Source organism: Pristiophorus japonicus, unplaced genomic scaffold (assembly GCF_044704955.1).
Source record: "Pristiophorus japonicus isolate sPriJap1 unplaced genomic scaffold, sPriJap1.hap1 HAP1_SCAFFOLD_773, whole genome shotgun sequence".
Lineage (NCBI taxonomy): Eukaryota > Metazoa > Chordata > Chondrichthyes > Pristiophoridae > Pristiophorus > Pristiophorus japonicus.
The window spans coordinates 62,246-82,712 of NW_027254690.1; the positions used below are offsets into that span (position 1 = coordinate 62,246).

At 48.8% G+C, this 20,467-nt stretch overlaps 1 protein-coding gene across 2 annotated transcripts in view; it reads left to right on the top strand.

Moving 5' to 3' along the window:
• Positions 1-85: 85 nt before the first annotated feature.
• Positions 86-20,467, top strand: part of xrra1 (X-ray radiation resistance associated 1) — a 142,992-nt gene continuing 122,610 nt past the window's right edge. For both annotated transcript variants that reach the window (XM_070874312.1, XM_070874313.1), the window contains exon 1: positions 86-245. The gene's annotated coding sequence lies outside the window, so the exon portion shown is untranslated. The remainder of the gene's footprint in view (positions 246-20,467) is intronic.

A 20,467-nucleotide genomic window follows, 5' to 3' on the forward strand; every position in this document is an offset into this window, starting at 1 on the left:
CGCTCAGAACTGTTGTAAAGCAAAGGGATCCCCGCGTGGAGCATGGCGGGAGTTGTAGTCCACTGCCGCCGGGAGTGAAAGACGAGAGCGGTACTGTCCGCGTCTCCCGCCCCGTTGCGGTTGCCATAGTTACCACCATTGACAGCGGCCCGGTGCAGGATTAAAAGTCACAATTAAGGCTAAATTCAATCGTTTATACAAAATCCAAGAGGGTTCATCAGCATCCGAGAGAGACAGCAGCAAAGGTGGGGTTCAAACTTTATGGATCGTGTCTGTTAATCAGAACAAGTAAAGCCCCGGGGGCAGTACTGAGGGAGCGCTGCACTGTCGGAGGGGCAGTACTGAGGGAGCGCTGCACTGTCGGAGGGGCAGTACTGAGGGAGCGCCGTACTGTCGGAGGGGCAGTACTGAGGGAGCGCCGCACTGTCGGAGGGGCAGTACTGAGGGAGCGCCGCACTGTCGGAGGGGCAGTACTGAGGGAGCGCCGCACTGTCGGAGGGGCAGTACTGAGGGAGTGCCGCACTGTCGGAGAGGCAGTACTGAGGGAGCTCCGCACTGTCGGAGGGGCAGTACTGAGGGAGCCCCGCACTGTCGGAGGGGCAGTACTGAGGGAGTACCGCACTGTCGGAGGGGCAGTACTGAGGGAGTGCCGCACTGTCGGAGGGGCAGAACTGAGGGAGCTCCGCACTGTCGGAGGGGCAGTACTGAGGGAGTGCCGCACTGTCGGAGGGGAAGTACTGAGGGAGTGCCGCACTGTCGGAGGGGAAGTACTGAGGGAGTGCCGCACTGTCGCAGGGGAAGTACTGAGGGAGCGCAATACTGAGGGAGTGCCGCAAGGTCGGAGGTGCAGCACTGAGGGAGTGCCGCAATGTCAGAGGGGCGGTACTGAGGGAGCGCCGCAATGTCGGAAGGGCAGTACTGAGGGAGCGCCGCACTGTCAGAGGGGCAGTGCTGAGGGAGCACTGCACTGTCGGAGGGGCAGTACTGAGGGAGCACCGCACTGTCGGAGGGGCAGTACTGAGGGAGCACCGCACTGTCGGAGGGGCAGTACTGAGGGAGAGCCGCACTGTGGGAGGGGCAGTACTGAGGGAGCGCCGCACTGTCGGAGGGGCAGTACTGAGGGAGAGCCGCACTGTCGGAGGGGCAGTACTGAGGGAGAGCCGCACTGTCGGAGGTGCGGTACTGAGGGAGAGCCGCACTGTCGGAGGTGCGGTACTGAGGGAGTGCAGCACTGTCGCAGGGGCAGTACTGAGGGAGAGCCGCACTGTCGGAGGTGCGGTACTGAGGGAGTGCAGCACTGTCGGAGGTGCGGTACTGAGGGAGTGCATGGGTGAGTTGGTCGGACCATTGCTGCACTGCGGCGCAGCTGGTCTCTCAGGACTGTTGGGAATGGTGGGTTCATCCTCTTGATTGACAGCGAGGTCGATTGCTGGTTTGGTGTGTGTTGGTGGATCGACGATGGTGATGTCCTCTTCAGGTTGTTCTTGGTTGTCGGTGAACCGCAGTTTGGTCTGATCCAAATGCTTTCTGCACGTTTGTCCACTCAATAGTTTGACTATAAACACTCTATTCCCCTCCTTGGCCAAGACATTGCCAGCAACCCATTTAGGACCTTGACCGTAATTCAGGACAAACACAGGGCCGTTAACATCAATGTCACGCGATACAGTCGCGCGATCGTGGTACATGTTTTGCCGGTGACGCCGGGTTTCCACATGATCATTTAGATCCGGGTGGGCTGGGGAGAGACTGGTTTTGAGTGCTCTTGCCATTAACAATTCTGCAAGGGGAACCCCAGTGAGCGAGTGGGGTCGCGTCCGGTAGCTGAGCAGTACCCGAGATAAGCGGGTCTGCAAGGAACCTTCCGTCACGCGTTTCAAACTCTGCTTGATAGTTTGTGTTATATATGTAAACCTGTATATACCTTGTCTGGTACCTGTGCTCCCAAGGGATCACACAATCCCTTGGGAGCACAGGTACTTAAGGAGGCCTTACAGGCTGGAGAGCAATAAAAGACTAAGTTCACAATTACCTTGAGCTCACAGTATACAGTCAGACTCTTTATTCATACATAATAGTTTGGACTGCCCGTTCCGCTTGACTGTTGGATGCGGGCTTAAACGGGGCAGACCTGACATGCTTGATGCCATTGCGGGTCATAAACACGTTGAATTCCGAGCTGGTGAAATGCGGTCCATTGTCACTGACATGGATGTCGGGCAAGCCATGGGTGGCAGTGGAAGTGCTGGATGATATGATTACGCATTCAATCCATTTAGAGTAAGCATCCACTACAACTAAAAACATCTTTCCGAGAAAAGGGCCAGCAAAATCTATGTGGATCCTAGACCACGTTTTGGAGGGCCATGGCCACAGACTCAATGGAGCCTCCCTTGGTGTATTGCTCAGTTGTGAGCACGTGTTGCACTGGTGTATGCATGACTCAAAGTCCGAGTCAATGCCGGGCCACCAAACATGCGACCTGGCTATAGCCTTCATCATGACTATGCCTGGGTGGGTACTGTGTAGGTCGCGTATAAATGTTTCCCTGCCTTTTTTTGGCAAAACCACGCGATTACCCCATAAGAGACAATCCGACTGGATGGACATTTCATCTTTGCGGCGGTAAAACGGCTTAATTTCATCTTGCATCTCCCATTGATGACGCAACTTTTTACAAGTGATAGCACAGGATCCTGGCTGGTCCAGGTCCTGATCTGGCGAGCAGTGACGGGTGACCCCTCGCTCTCAAACGTATCCATGACCAGAAACAAGTCTGCGGGCTGCACCATTTCCACCCCGGTAGTGGGCAATGGTAGCCGACTGAGGACATCAGCACAGTTCTCCGTGCCTGGTCTGTAGCGGATAACATAGTCATAGGCGGACAATGTTAGTGCCCATCTTTGGATGCAGGATGAAGCATTGGTGTTTATACCTTTGCTTTCTGAAAACAGCGAAATGAGCGGCTTGTGGTCAGTTTCAAGCTCAAACCGAAGTCCAAATACGTATTTGTGCATTTTCTTAACCCCATATACGCATGCTAACACCTCTTTCTCGACCATAGTGTAGGCTCTTTCAGCCTTAGACAGACTTCTAGACGCGTATGCAACCGGTTGAAGTTTGCCCGATACATTGGTTTGCTGTAACACACAGCCGACCCCGTACGAAGATGCATCACAAGCTAGCACTAATCGTCTACACGGGTCATACAGTACAAGTAACTTATTAGAACAAAGTAGGTTTCTAGCCTTCTCAAAGGCTGTCTCTTGAGATTTACCCCAAACCCAGTCACTCTTATGTAGCAACATGTGCAACGGTTCCAGTAAAGTGCTTAACTGGGTAGAAAGTTACCAAAATAGTTGAGGATGGAACGAACGCAGCTCCATCAAATTCTGTGGTCTGGATGCATTCTTGATGCCCTCTGTCTTTCAGTCCTTGGCTCTGATGCCGTCTGCCGCAATCATTCTCCCCAAAAATTCGACCTCTGGCGCCAGGAAAACACACTTGGAGCATTTCAGCCTGAGTCCCACTCTGTCTAGTCGACTTAGAACCTCTTCAGATGTTCGGTGGTGTCACGACCGGTGATCAGGATGTCGTCATGAAACAGAACGGTGTGCGGAACCGATTTCAGCAGACTCTCCATGTTCCTCTGGAAGATGGCCGCAGCTGAGTGAATCCCAAAAGGGCTCCTGTGGTATATAAACAGTCCTTTGTGCGCGTTGATGCACGTCAGTCTTTTCGAAGATTCAGCCAGCTCCTGTGTCATGTAGGCTGAGGTTAGGTCCAACTTGGTGAACGACCTCCCCGCCACCGCCCCCCCCGCTCACGTTGCGAACAGGTCATCCGCCTTGGGTAGCGGGTACTGGTCCTGTAATGAGACTCTGTTGATCGTTACCTTGTAGTCTCCGCAGATTCTGACCGTGCCATCGCTTTTCAACACCGGAACAATCAGACTGGCTCACTTGTTGAACTCGACTGGCGATATGATTCCTTCACGTTGAAGTCTGTCCAGTTCGATCTCGACTTTCTCCCTCATCATATATAGAACCGCTCAAGCCTTGTGATGAACAGGCCTTGCATTGGGGACTAGATGGATCTGCACCGTGGCGCCTGTGAAGTTGCCGATGTCTGGTTCAAATAGCAACGGAAACTTGCTCAGCACTTGGGTGCACGAGGCATCCACTGAAGATAGTGCTTTGATGTCATCCCAGTTCCATCGAATCTTTCCCAGCCAGCTTCTGCCAAATAGCGTTGGGCCATCGCCTGGTACAATCCACAGTGATAAATCATACACAGTTCCATCGTACGATAACTGAACTGCCGCATTGCCAATGACTGGTATGAGCTCGTTGGTGTAGGTGCGCAGCTTTGTTTGAATCGGGCTCAGTTTGGGCCTTTGTGCCTGGTTGCTCCACAAATTCTCAAAAGCCTTCTGGCTCATAATTGACTGACTCGCCCCAGTATCCAACTCCATTGATACCGGAATACCGTTCAATTTGACTTTCAGCATGATAGGAGGGCTCTTGGTGGTGAAGGTGTGTACCCCATACACTTCTTCCTCGGGTTGAGTTGCCTCTCTTGTTTGTTCTGCGTGATCTGCGCCGGATCGATCATCCTCTGCCGATTTTGCACATTCGCTGGAGGTGCCCCATTGTTTCATAGAAACATAGAAACATAGAAAATAGGTGCAGGAGTAAGCCATTCAGCTCTTCGAGCCTGCACCACCATTCAATAAGATCAAGGCTGGTCATTCACCTCAGTACTCCTTTCCTGCTTTCTCTCCATACCCCTTGATCCCTTTAAGGACCATATCTAACTCCCTCTTGAATGTATCCAATGAACTGGCATCAACAACTCTCTGCGGTAGGGAATTCCACAGGTTAACAACTCTCTGAGTAAAGAAGTTTCTCCTCATCTCAGTCCTAAATGGCTTACCACTTATCCTTAGACTGTATCCCCTGGTTCTGGACTTCCCCAACATCGGGAACATTCTTCCTGCATCTAACCTGTCCGGTCCCGTCAGAATTTTATATGTTTGTATGAGATCCTCTCTTGTTATATATGTGGACTTGTGTTTACTCTGTACAGCCACCAGAGAGCTCATCCCCTGGAGTCCCAAGAGATTCCATAATCCCTTGAGAGCACAGGTATTTAAGGAGGCTTCACAAGTTGGAGAGGCACTCTGGAGACCTGCAATAAAAGACGAAGGTCACACTTTACTTTGAGCTCACAGTGTTCAGTCTGATTCTTTCTCCATACACAACAGCTGGCGACGAGATACAGATAGCGTACCCCAAGATGCAGAGAACAGTGGGCATCCTGGATAAATCCTCGGAGGGAGATGATTGGGAAACTTTTGTGGAGCAACTCGACCAATACTTCGTGGTCAACGAGCTAGATGGGGAAGAGAGCGCTGCCTCATCGTCTGTGGGGCACCAACTTATGGCCTCATGAAGAATCTGCTCACTCCAGCGAAACTCACAGAGAAATCGTACGACAATTTGTGCACACTGGTCCGAGAGCATTTGAACCCGAAGGAAAGCGTTCTGATGGCAAGGTATCGGTTCAACACCTACAAAAGATCTGAAGGCCAGGAAGTGGCGAGTTATGTTGTTGAGCTAAGATGCCTTGCAGGACATTGCGAATTTGAAGGACATTTGGAGCACATGCTCAGAGACTTTTTCGTACTTGGCATTGGCCACAAAACCATACTTCGCAAACTTTTGACGATAGAAACGCCAACCTTGAGTAAGGCCACAGCGATAGCCCAGGCATTCATTGCTATCAGTGACAATATGAAGCAAATCTCTCAGCACACAAGTGCTGCTCCAAGTACTGTGAACAAAGTGATGTTGTTTTAGAATCGTAACGTACAGGGCAGGTCACACATACCTGCAGCTGCACGTCCGCAGATGACTCAGAGTCCACCATCATGGGTGATGAATGCAAGGCCATTAACACCTTGTTGGTGCTGCGGGGGTGATCATCGTTTCCTTTCATGCGGATTCAAAGAGTACGTTTGCAAGGGCTGTGGAACAATGAGACACCTCCAACGAGTGTGCAGGCGAGCTGCTAAGCCTGTTAAACCTGCAAACCACCATGGTGCAGAGGAGGACAGATCCATGGAGGATCATAACGAACCAGAGCCTCAGATAGAGGAGGAAGAGGTACATGGGGTGCACACATTCACCACGAATTGTCCCCCGATAATGCTGAATGTTGAACTAAATGGACTCCCGGTGTCAATAGAGCTGGACACGGGTGTGAGCCAGTCCATCATCGGCAAAAAGACTTTTGAAAGGTTGTGGTGCAACAAGGCCTCAAGGCCAGTCTTAACTCCAGTTCGCACAAAACTAAGAACTTACACGAAAGAACTGAATCCTGTAATCGGCAGCGCTACCGTAAAGGTCTCCTACGATGGAACGGTGCACAAGCTACCACTCTGGATGGTACCGGGCGATGATCCCACGCTGCTCGGCAGGAGCTGAATGGGAAAGATACGCTGGAACTGGGATGGCGTCCGAGCGCTATCGCCCGCTGACGACACTTTGTGTGCCCAGGTCTTAAACAAATTTCCTTCACTGTTCGAACCAGGCATCGGGAAATTCCAAGGAGCAAAAGTGCAGAGCCACCTAATTCCGGGGGCGCGACCCATCCATCACAAGGCGAGAGCAGTACTGTACATGATGAGAGAAAAGGTAGAGATTGAGCCAGACCGGCTGCAATGAGAGGGCATCATTTCACTGATTGAGTTCAGCGAGTATGCCAGTCCTATTGTCCCAGTCCTCAAGGGAGATGTCACCGTCAGAATCTGTGGTGATTACAAAGTAACTATCAATCATTTGTCTCTGCAGGACCAATACCCACTACCAAAGGCCGACGACCTCCTTGCAACGCTGGCAGGAGGAAAGATGTTCACGAAGCTGGATCTGACTTCAGCCTACATGACGCATCAAACTGGAGGAATCATCAAAGCACTCACCTGCATCAACACGCACAAAGGTCTTTTTGTTTATAACAGATGCCCGTTTGGAATCTGGTCTTCAGCGGCGATATTCCAGAGAAACATGGAAAGTTTACTGAAGTCAGTCCCGCACACCATGGTCTTCCAGGACGACATCTTGGTCACAGGTCAGAACACAGTCGAGCACCTGCCCAACCTGGAGGAGGTTCTTAGTCGACTCAACTGCGTGGGGCTCAGGTTAAAATGCTCAAAATGCGTTTTCCTGGTGCCTGAAGTGGAGTTCTTGGGAAGGAGGATTGCGGCAGACGGCATTAGGCCCACCAACGCGAAGACGGAGGCAACCGAGAACGTACCGAGGCCACAGAACGTGACGGAGCTGCGTTCATTTCTGGGACTCTTGAACTACTTTGGTAACTTCTTACCGGATCTCAGCACACTGCTAGAACCACTACACGTCTTACTATGAAAAGGGGGTGAATGGGTTTGGGGCACAAGCCAAGAAAATGCCTTTGTAAAAGCGAGAAAATTGTTATGCTCAAACAAATTGCTTGTGTTGTATGATCCATGTAAGTGTTTGGTACTAGCATGTGATGTGTCGTCATATGGCATCGGGTGTGTATTGCAACAAGCTAATGATTTCGGGAAACTGCAACCGGTTGCTTATGCATCCAGGAGTCTGTCTAAGGCTGAGAGAGCCTACAGCATGATTGAAAAAGAAGCGTTAACGTGTATCTATGGAGTAAAGAAAATGCATCAATACCTGTTTAGGCTAAAATTCAAATTGGAAACTAACCATAAGCCATTATCCCTGTTTTCCGAGAGTAAAGGGATAAATACCAACGCATCGGCCCGCATCCAGAGATGGGCGCTCATGTTGTCCGCCTACAACTATGCCATCCGCCACAGGCCAGGCACAGAAAACAGTTCTGTTGCTCTCAGTAGGCTGCCATTGCCCACTATGGGGGTGGAAATGGCGCAGCCCGCAGATCTAGCCATGGTTATGGAAGCATTTGAGAGTGAGCAATCAGCCGGCAGATCAAAACCTGGACAAGCCAGGACCCCTTATTATCTCTAGTCAAAAGCTGTGTGCTTCACGGGAGCTGGTCCAGTGTCCCAGTGGAAATGCAGGAAGAGATAAAGCCGTTCCAGCGGTGCAAAGATGAAATGTCTATACAGGCAGATTGCCTTCCGTGGGGCAATCGAGTAGTGGTCCCCAAGAAGGGCAGAGACACCTTCATCAATGACCGCCAAGGTACCCATCCAGGCATCGTAATGATGAAAGCGATAGCCAGATCCCACGTGTGGTGGCCCGATGCGGAATTAGAGTCCTGCGTTCACAGATGTAATACATGCTCGCAGTTAAGCAATGTACCCCAGGGATGCGCCGCTAAGTTTATGGTCTTGGCCCTCCAAACCGTGATCTAGGGTACACGTCGACTATGCAGGCCCTTTCTTGGGTAAGATGTTCCTTGTGGTTGTAGACGCGTACTCCAAGTGGATTGAATGTGAGAAAATGTCGGCTAGCGCGTATGCTGCCACTACTGAAAGCCTGCGGGCCATGTTTGCCACACACGGCTTACCCGATGTCCTGGTGAACGACAACGGGTCATGTTTAACCAGTGCTGAGTTCAAAGAATTCATGACCCGTAACGGGATCAAACATGTCACATCTGCCCCATTTAAACCAGCGTCCAATGGTCAGGCAGAGAGAGCAGTGCAAACCATCAAGCAAGGCTTGACGAGGATAACTGAAGGCTCACTGCAGGCTCGCCTATCCCGAGTCCTGCTTAGCTACCGCACGAGACCCCACTGGGATCCCACCTGCTGAACTGCTCATGAAAAGAGCACTTAAGACAAGGCTCTCGTTTGTTCACCCTAATCTACATGAACAGGTAGAGAGCAGGCGGCTTCAACAAAGTGCACACCATGATAGCGCAATGTGTTAAGCGAGATTGAAATCAATGATCCTGTATTTGTTTTAAATTATGGACAAGGTCCCAAGTGGCTTCCCGGCACTGTCTTGGCCAAAGAGGGAAGCAGGGTGTTTCGGGTCAAACTTTCAAATGGCCTCATTCACCAGAAACACTTGGACCAAATCAAACTCAGATTCACGGACTATCCTGAGCAACCCACCTTGGACCCTACCTTTTTTGATCCTCCAGCATACATACCAGTGGCAACCGGCACCACGGTTGACCACGAAGCAGAACCCATCATCCACAGCAGCCCTGCAGGGCCGAACACACCAGGCAGCCCAGCAAGGCCAGCTGCACAGCAGCCCAGTGAGGGCCCAACAAATGACTCAACAACATCAGCTTTCACACTGAGATGATAAACCAGGGCACATTGTAAATATTTACACTATTGACTTTGGAGGGGGAGTGTTGTTATATATGTGGGCTTGTATTTACTCTGTACAGCCACCAGAGGGCTCATCCCCTGGAGTCCCAAGTGATCCCATAATCCCTTGAGAGCACAGGTATTTAATGAGGCTTCACAGGCTGGAGAGGCACTCTGGAGACCTGCAATAAAAGACTAAGGTCACACGTTACTTTGAGCTCACAGTGTTCAGTCTGACTCTTTCTCCATACACAACACCACTCATCCTTCTAAACTCCAGTGAATGAAGTCTCAGTCGATCCAGTCTCTCCTCATATGTCAGTCCAGCCATTTATGGAATCAGTCTGGTGAACCTTCGCTGCACTCCCTCAATAGCAAGAATGTCCTTCCTCAGATTAGGAGACCAAAACTGAACACAATATTCCAGATGAGGCCTCACCAAGGCCCTGTACAACTGCAGTAAGACCTCCCTGCTCCTATACTCAAACCCCCTAGCTATGAAGGCCAACATACCATTTGCCTTCTTCACCGCCTGCTGTACCTGTGTTAGATCTCTTAATTTCCAATGAAATACGAACTCCGATGGTAGTTTTAACTTTTTAATCTTGGCAGAGAGTAACAAGTTGCTGGCTGATTGCCAGTTTCTTTGTCTTCCTGAAACCACATGGTCAAAATGGCTGTATTTATACCTGGATCAATTTACAGAAAAGAACTCGCCTTCTTTGACCTTATTGGCTCAATTGAAAGTCTTTTAACGTTTTAATTGGCTCGCTACCCAAGGTCCGAAAATGTCAAGTTGATTGATGACTTAATGCAATGTGGCCTGTGTTTTTTCACAGCCTGTCTAAATGCAGCCTGTTTGAATTCTCTATCAACCTGCATGCCAACTTTCAATGACTGATATACCATGACACCCAGATCTCGTTGCACTTCCCCTTTTCCTAATCTGCCGTCATTCAGATAATAATCTGCCTTTGTGTTTTTGCTCCCAAAGTGGATAACCTCACATTTATCCACATTATATTGCATCTGCCCTGCATTTGCCCACTCTCCTAAGCTGTCCAAGTCCCCCTGCAGCCTCTTAGCGTCCTCCTCACAGCTCACACTGCCACCCAGTTTAGAGTCATCTGCAAACTTGGAGATATTACACTCAATTCCCTCATCCAAATCATTAATGTATATTGCAAATAGCTGGGGTCCCAGCACTGAGCCCTGCGGCACCCCACTAGTCACTGCCTGCCGTTTATCCCGACTCTCTGCTTCCTGTCTGCCAACGAGTTCTCTATCAACGAGTCAGTACATTACCCCCAATACCATGTGCTTAAATTTGCACACCAATCCCTTGTGTGGGACCTTGTCAAAAGCCTTTTGAAAGTCCAAATACACCACATCCACTGGTTCTCCCTTGTCCACTCTACTAGTTACATCCTCAAAAAATTCTAGAAGATTTGTCAAGCATGATTTCCCTTTCATAAATCCATGTTGACTTGGACCGATCCTGTCACTACTTTCCAAATGCGCTGTTATTTCATCTTTAATAATTGATTCCAACATTTTCCTACTACCAATGTCAGGCTAACCGGTCTGTAATTACCCGTTTTCTCTTTCCCTCCTTTTTTAAAAAGTGGTGTTACATTAGCTACCCTCCAGTCCATAGGAACTGATCCAGAGTCGATAGACTGTTGGAAAATGATCCCCAATGCATCCACTATTTCTAGGGCCACTTCCTTAAACACTCTGGGATGCAGACTATCAGGCCCCAGGGATTTATCAGCCTTCAATCCCATCAATTTCCCGAACACAATTTCCTGCTTAATAAGGATATCCTTCAGTTCCTCCTTCTCACTAGACCCCCGGTCCCCTAGTACTTCCGGAAGGTTATTTGTGTCTTGCTTCGAGAAGACAGAACCAAAGTATTTGTTCAACTGGTCTGCCATTTCTTTGTTCCCCATTAAAAATTCAGCTGAATCTGACTGCAAGGGACCTACATTTGTCTTCACTAATCTTTTCCTCTTCACGTATCTATAGAAGTTTTTGCAGTCAGTTTTTATGTTCCCGGCAAGTTTCCTCTCATACTCTATTTTCCCCCTCCTAATTAAACCATTTGTCCTCCTCTGCTGAATTCTAAATTTCTCCCAGTCCTCAGATTTGCTGCTTTTTCTGGACAATTTATATGCCCCTTCCTTGGATTTAACACTATCCTTAATTTCTCTTGTTAGCCATGGTTGAGCCACCTTCTCCGTTTTATTTTTACTCCAGATAGGGATGTAGAATTGTTGAAGTTCATCCACGTGATCTTTAAATGTTTGCCATTGCCTATCCACCGTCAACCCTTTAAGTATCATTTGCCAGTCTATTCTAGCCAATTCACGTCTCATACCATCGAAGTTACTTTTCCTCAAGTTCAGGACCCTAGTCTCTGAATTAACTGTGTCACTCTCCATCTTAATAAAGAATTCTACCATGTTATGGTCACTCTTCCCCAAGGGGCCTCGCACAACAAGATTGCTAATTATTCCTTTCTCATTACACCTTACCCAGTCTAGGATGGCCAGCCCTCTAGTTGGTTCCTCGACATATTGGTCTAGAAAATCATCCCTGATACACTCCAGGAAATCCTCCTTCACCGTATTGCTACCTGTTTGGTTAGCCCAATCTATATGTAGATTAATGTTGCCCATGATGACTGCTGTACCTTTATTGCATGCATCCCTAATTTCTTGTTTGATGCTGTACCCCACCTCACTACTACTATTTGGTGGTCTGTACACAACTCCCACTAGTGTTTTCTGTCCTTTGGTGTTCCGCAGCTCCACCCATACCGATTCCACATCATCCAAGCTAATGTCCTTCCTTACTATTGCGTTCATTTCCTCTTTAACCAGCAATGCTACTCCACCTCCTTTTCCTTTCTGTCTATCCTTCCTGAATGTTGAATACCCCTGCATGTTGAGTTCCCAGCCTTGGTCACCCTGGAGCCATGTCTCTGTGATGCCAATTATATTATATTCATTAATTGCTGCCTGTGCAGTTAATTCGTCCACCTTATTATGAATACTCCTTGCAGTGAGGCACAGAGCTTTCAGGCTTGTCTTTTTAACACACTTTGCCCCTTTTAGAATTTTGCTGCAATGTGGCACTTTTTGATTTTTGCCTTGGGTTTCTCTGCCCTTCACTTTTACTTTTCTTCTTTCTATCTTTTGCTTCTGCCCCCATTCTACTTCCACTACTGGCGCGAATACACAACCTCATCTCTCTCATCTGGAGGGAGGAGAGCTTGATGGGAGATCTTAGATGCAGTGATTGTGACCATCTTTAGAAAAGGAGACAAGTCCGACTGCGGCAACTACAGAGGAATCTCCCTGCTATCAACCACTGGGAAAGTCGTCGCTAGAGTCCTCCTCAATCGTCTTCTCCCCGTGACCAAGGAGCTCCTCCCAGAGTCGCAGTGTGGATTTCTTCCCCTGCGGGGTACAACGGACATGATTTTTGCAGCGCGATAGCTGCAGGAAAAATGCAGGGAACAGCGCCATTCCTTATTCATGGCCTTCTTCGACCTTATAAAAGCCTTTGACACTGTCAACTGCAAGGGTCTATGGAGCGTCCTCCTCCGTTTCAGATGCCCCCAAAAGTACGTCACCATACTCCGCCTGCTCCACGATGACATGCAACTGTGATCCTTACCATCAGATCCATCACAGACCCAATTCATGTCCGGACTGGGGTCAAGCAGGGCTGCGTAATTGCCCCAACACTCTTCTCAATCTTCCTCGCTGCCATGCTCCACCTCACAGTTGATAAGCTTCCCGCTAGAGTGGAGCTAAACTACAGAACCAGTGGGAAGCTGTTCAACCTTCGCCGTCTCCAGGCCAGGTCCAAGACCACTCCAACCTTTGTCGTCGAGCTACAGTACGCGGACGATGCCTGCGTCTGTGCACACACAAAGGCTGAACTCCAGGACATAGTCGATGTATTTACCGAGGCGTATGAAAGCATAGGCCGTACGCTAAACATTAGTAAGACAAAGGTCCTACACCAGCCTGTCCTCGCTGCACAGCATTGCCCCCCAAACATCAAGATCCACGGCGTAGCCCTAGACAACGTGGACCACTTCCCCTCTCTCGGGAGCCTCCTATCAACGAGCAGGCATTGATGATGAGATCCAACACCGCCTCCAGCGCGCCAGTGCAGCCTTCAGCCGCTGGAGGAAAAGAGTATTTGAAGATCAGTCCCTCAAAACTGTCACCAAGCTCATGGTCTACAGGGCCGTAGTAATACCCGCCCTCCTGTATGGCTCAGAGACGTGGACCATGTACAGTAGACACCTGAAGTCGCTGGAGAAATACCACCAGTGATGTCTCCGCAAGATCCTGAAAATCCCCTGGGAGGACAGACGCACAAACATTAGCGTCCTCTTCCAGGCCAACATCTCCAGCATTGAAGCACTGACCATACTTGATCAGTTCTGCTGGGCAGGCCACATAGTTCGCATGGCAGACACGAGACTTCCAAAGCAAGCGCTCTACTCGGAACTCGTCCACTGCAAACGAGCCAAAGGCGGGCAAAGGAAACATTACAAGGACACCCTCAAAGCCTCCCTGATAAAGTGCGACATCCCCACTGACAACTGGGAGTCCTTGGCCATAGACCGCCCTAAGTGGAGGAAGTGCATTTAGGAGGTCGTTGAGCTCCTCGAGTATCGTCGCTGAGAGCATGCAGAAATCAAGCGCAGGCAGCGGAAGGAGCGTGCAGCAAACCAAGCTCCCTGCCCACCCTTTCCCTCAAGGACTATCTGTTCCACCTGTGACAGAAACTGTGATTCTCGTATTGGACTGTACAGCCACCTAAGAACTCATGCTAAGAGTGGAAGCAAGTCTTCCTCGATCCCGAGGGACTGCCTATGATGATGACTTCCCTCTCTCTCCCTGCATAGGTTCCCATCCCCCTGCCATATTAGTTTAACCCCTCCCCGACAGCACTAGCAAACATTCCCCCGAGGACATTGGTTCCGGTCCTGCCCAGGTGCAGATCGTCCAGTTTGTACTGATCCCACCTCCCCCAGAACCGGTTCCAATGTTCCAGGAATTTGAATCCCTGCCTTCTGCACCACTCCTCAAGCCATGTATTCATCTGAGCTATCCTGCGATTCCTACTCTGACTAGCACGTGGCACTGGTAGCAATCCTAAGATTACTACCTTTGAGGTCCTACTTTTTAATTTAACTCCTAGCTCCCTAAATTCAGCTTGTAGGACCTCATCCCGTTTTTTACCTATATCGTTGGTACCTATATGCACCACGACAACTGGCTGTTCACCCACCCCTTCAAAATGTCCTGCAACTGCTCCGAGACATCCTTAACCCTTGCACCAGGGAGGCAACATACCATCCTGGAGGCTCGATTGCGGCCGCAGAAACGTCAATCTATTCCCCTTACAATAGACTCTTCTACCACTATAGCTCTCCCACACTTTTTCCTGCCCTCCTGTGCAGCAGAGCCAGCCATGGTGCCATGGACTTGGCTGCTGCTGTTCTCTCCCCTGATGAGTCATCCCCCCCCAACAATACTCAAAGCGGTGTATCTGTTTTGGAAGGGGATGACCGCAGGGGACCTCTGCACTACCTTCCTTCCACTGCTCTTCCTGTTGGTCATCCATTCACTATCTGTCTTTACCTGCGGTAAGACCAACTCATTAAACGTGCTATTCACGACATCCTCAGCATCGCGCATGCTCCAGAGTGAATCCACCCGCAGCTCCAGTGCCGCAATGCGGTCCGTCAGGAGCTGCAGGCGGATACACTTCCCGCCCATGTAGTCGTCAGGGACACTGGAAGCGTCCCTGACTTCCCACATAGCACAGGAGCAGCATGACACATGTCCAAGCTCTCCTGCCATGACTTAACCCTTAGATTAACTTAATTGGGCAACAACAATGCTAAAGGTTACCTACTGATAAAGAAAAAGAAAAAGTAAAACTACTCACCAATCACCAGCCAATCACTTACCTCCTTGGCTGTGACGTCACCTTTCGATTTCTTTCTACTTCTTTGTATACCTTCTGCCCCTGCAGCTGCACCAGCTGGCTTCTGACGCTACCCCGGACTCCCGCCTCTCCGACTGCCTCCTCGATCCCCCGCTGGGCCTTTTTATAGGCCTCCGATGCTGCCCCGGACTCCCGCCTCTCCGACTGCCTTTGCACACGTAGTGCTTCAATCGAGATTGATGGGCTCAATGATCACCTCCGCAGCACCAACATGGTGCTGATGGATTTGCATTCTCGCCTGATGGCGGACTCTGAGTCATCCTAGATTTTGAGGCTGCAGTTCTGCCTGCGAGTGACGTTATTTTATGCACAGTACTTGCCGGTGAGCTTTGATGCTGGGAAGATATCTGTCTGGTATTATCGCTCATGGATATGAATGCCTGGGCTATCGTGATGGCCTTGCTCAGGTCTAGAGATTCGGTGGACAGTAGCTTGCGAAGAATGACCTCGGTGGCCGATGCCAAGCACAAAAAAGTCCCGCAGCATTTCCCCCAAAAATCCAGCAACTCCGCAAGTTCCCGCAAGGCGTCTCAGGTCGGCGACATAACTCGCCAGGTCCTGGCCCTCGGAGCGGTGGTGTGTGTAGAAGCGATACCTGGCCATTAAGACGCTCTCCTTCGGCTTGAGATGGTTCCGAACCAACATACACAACTCTGTATATGTCTTCTCCACTGGTTTCTCCGGTGCTAGCAGATTCTTGATGAGGCCATATATTGTGGACCCACACACGCCCTGCGCTTGATCGCTTGATAGCTTTATCGTCCCCATCCAGCTCGTTGGCCACGAAGTACTGGTCGAGACGTTCAATGAAGGCTTCCCAATCATCACCCTCTACAAGTCTCTCTAAAATACCAACGGCAGCCATGACCGCGTGAAAGTTCATAATCTGTTACTCGTCGCCAATTGTTAAGTGTGGAAGAACTCCACAAGACTGAGTACTGTGAGCTCAAACTGATGTGACCTTAGTCTCTTCAATACAACTCCAGAGTGCCTAAGCAGCATGGCAGACAACCTTTTATACTCCCTTGCACGAGGTGTGCAGGTGACCCTTGGGCCTCCATCAGTTGGTGACAAGTCTTACACATAAAATGTTTACATACATAACCGTTAAAGTGTGACTTTATAAATGCAAGTCTTTCTTCTTTAGAGCCCTATATGTACCAAGGGGAGGGAAGCTCTCTCCAAATTCACTTGCGAAATCCCAACTGTCTAGACTTTGGCCCTCCATTCATCACAACATTCCTGCAGCTACCGATCTCTTCACCTCCAACTTTGATGTCCTTGTCCCCATTACATCCATTACTTTCTCTCACCTTGGCCATTCCCACTGGTATGGTCCTCCTCTTCACTCCCTTAAGTCCAAGAGAAGCAGACTTGAATGCCTATGCCGGACAACTGGTTTAACTATTCATCACTAGATCTGGCTGGACCACACAAAGCATTATCGTGTCCTGCTCTTGCCAAAACTGCTCACTATTCCAGAATCCTCCTGGAATGTAAAGATAACCCTAAACTCCTTTTCTTCACCACAAACTGTCTTCTTAAACGCTTCTCCCCTGTCTCCTCCACCCTCACCTCCAACAATAAGTGCGAGGAGCTCATGGACTTCTTTGTCACTAAGATTGAGACCATCCGTTCAGCTGCCTCTGCTGCTTCTCTCCCTTCACCTAGCCCAGTGTGTCAAACCTCCTCTAAAGTTGACACTTTCTAAGGATCAGGAGTAAGCCATTTAGAACGAAGCTGAGGAGAAGCTTCTTCACTTAGAGAATTGTGAACCTGTGGAATTCTCTACCACATAAAGTTGTTGAGGCCAGTTTGTTAGATATATTCAAAAGGGAGTTAGGTGTGATCCTTACAGCTAAAGGGATCAAGGGGTATGGAGAGAAAGCAGGAATGGAGTACTGAATTTGCATGATCAGCCATGATCATATTGAATAGTGGTGCAGGGTCCAAGGGCCGAATGGCCTACTCCTGCACCTATTTTCTATGTTTTTATGTTTCTATGTTTCCCTAGCCCTGAACTCGCATCTTTCTCAAGTTCATCTCCTATCACCCCTCCTGTGCTCTCTGAGTTCATCTTGTCTAAAAGACCCACTTCCTGCTCCCTCGATCCTATTCTCACCAAACTGCTGACCACCCAACTTTCCTTCCTGGTCCTCTGGTTAGCTGATATTGTAAACGGTTCTCTCTTCTCAGCTATTATCCTCCTCCCCTTCAAATCTGCCATCAACCCCCCAACTCCTCAAAAAAACAGCTCTCGACCCCTCCATCCTTGCAACTATCACCCCATCTCTAGCCTCCCGTTCCTCTCCAAAGTTCTTAACATGCTGTCACTTCCCACATCTGTGCCCACCTTTTCCGGAACGCCATGTTTGGATCCCTCCCATCAGGTTTCCACTCCTGGCACTGTACTAAGAGGCCATGGAGGGATTTGAAAACAAGGATGAGAATTTAAAAATCGTGGTGTTGCTTATCCAGGAGCCAATGTAGGTAAGTGAGTGCAGGGGTGATGATATGATGATGATGTGAACAGAATTTTGGATAAGCTTCAGTTTATGGAAGGTGGAAGATGAGAGGCTGGCCAAGAGAGCCCGGGAATAGTCAAGTATAGAGGTTTTATGAAAGTGAAATCATGTTTGACAAACTTGCTGGAGTTCTTTGAGGATGTAACGGGCAGGGTGGATAAAGGGGAACCAGTGGATGTGGTTTATTTGGATTTCCAGAAGATATTTGATAAGGTGTCACATAAAAGGTTACTGCGCAAGATAAGAGCTCACAGGGTTGGGGGTAATATATTAGCAAGGATAGAGGATTGGCTAACTAACAGAAAACAGAGAGTCGGGATAAATGAATCATTTTCAGGTTGGTAAACTGTAACTAGTGGGGTGCCGCAGGGATCAGTGCTGGGGCCTCAACTATTTACAATCTATATTAATAACTTGGATGTAGGGACCGAGTGTAATGTAGCCAAATTTGCTGATGACACAAAGATAGGTGGGAAAGCAAATTGTGAGGAGGTCGCAAAGAATCTGCAGACTAAGTGATTGGGCAAACATTTGGCAGATGGAATATAATGTGGGAAAATGTGAGGTTATCCACTTTGGTAGGAAAAATAAAAAAGATCATTATTTAAATAGGGAGAGATTACAAAATGCTGCGGTACAAAGGGATCTGGAGGTCCTTGTACATGAAACACAATAACTGAGTATGCAGGTACAGCAAGTAATCAGGAAGGCAAATGGAATGTTGGCCTTTATTGCAAGGGAGATAGAGTATAAAAGGAGGGAAGTCTTGCTACAACTGTACAGGGCATTAGTGAGATCATACCTGAAGTACTGCGTACAGTTTTGGTCTCCTTATTTAAGGAGGGAAATACTTGCATTGGAGGCAGTTCAGAGAAAATTCACGAGGTTGATTCCTGAGATGAAGGTTATCTTATGAAGAAAGGTTGAGCAGGTTGGGCCTATATTCATTGGAGTTTAGAAGAATGAGAGGTGATCTTATTGAAACTTATAAGATTCTGAGGGGGTTTGACAGGGTAGATGCAGAGAGGATGTTTGTGGGGGAACCTAGAACTAGGGGGCATAGTTTCAGAATAAGGTGTCGTCCATGTAAAACGGAAATGAGGAGGAAGTTCTTCTCTCAGAGGGTCGTGAATCTTTGGAATTCTCTGCCATAGAGAGCTGTGGAGGCTGGGTCATTGAATATATTTAAGGTGGCTATGACAGATTTTTGAACGATAGGGGAGTCAAGGGTTATGGGTAACGGGAAGGGAAGTGGATTTGAGGCCAGGATCAGATCAGCCATGATCTTATTGAATAGTGGAATAGGCTCGAGGGGCCAAATCGCCTACTCCTGCTCCTATTTCTTATGTTCTAATGAAACAAAGGTATGGATGCGGGTTTCAGCAGCAGATGAGCTGAGGCAGGGGATGTGTCGGGCGATGTTACAGAGGTGGAAGGAGGTAGTCATGGTGATGGAGATAACTTGTGGTCGGAAGCTCATTTCGGAATAGAAACGGAGAAGAGAGGGAGAAGGAAAAGGAAAGGAAGGAACGGGAATGGATTAGTGTGAGAGGATGGGGTAAATGGGAACAGATGAGGAAAAGAGGGGATTGAGAAGGCAAGGGTGTGAAGCAAGAAAAAGGGAGACTATATAAGAGGAGAAGTGAAGAGCAGGTGAAGAGGAATGTAGGGAGGAGATTTTTTAAATCTCTTAAATGTTTATTAAAATTTCAGGGTATAATGATCATTTAAGTATCACAAACATAGAAACATAGAAAATAGGTGCAGGAGTAGGCCATTCGGCCCTTCGAGCCTGCACCGCCATTCAATGAGTTCATGGCTGAACATGCAACCTCAGTACCCCATTCCTGCTTTCTCGCCATACCCCTTGATCCCCCTAGTAGTAAGGACTATATCTAACTCCTTTTTGAATATATTTAGTGAATTGGCCTCAACAACTTTCTGTGGTAGAGAATTCCACAGGTTCACCACTCTCTGGGTGAAGAAGTTTCTCCTCATCTCAGTCCTAAATGGCTCTTATCCTTAGACTATGACCCCTGGTTCTGGACTTCGCCAACATTGAGAACATTCTTCCTGCATCTAACCTGTCTAAACCCGTCTGAATTTTAAACGTTTCTATGAGGTCCCCTCTCATTCTTCTGAACTCCAGTGAATACAAGCCCAGTTGATCCAGTCTTTCTTGATATGTCAGTCCCGCCATCCCGGGAATCAGTCTGGTGAACCTTCGCTGCACTCCCTCAATAGCAAGAATGTCCTTCCTCAAGTTAGGAGACCAAAACTGTACACAATACTCCAGGTGTGGCCTCACCAAGGCCCTGTACAACTGTAGTAACACCTCCCTGTCCCTGTACTCAAATCCCCTCGCTATGAAGGCCAACATGTCATTTGCTTTCTTAACCGCCTGCTGTACCTGCATGCCAACCTTCAATGACTGATGTACCATGACACCCAGGTCTCGTTGCACCTCCCCTTTTCCTAATCTGTCACCATTCAGATAATAGTCTGTCTCTCTGTTTTTACCACCAAAGTGGATAACCTCACATTTATCCACATTATACTTCATCTGCCATGCATTTGCCTACTCACCAAACTATCC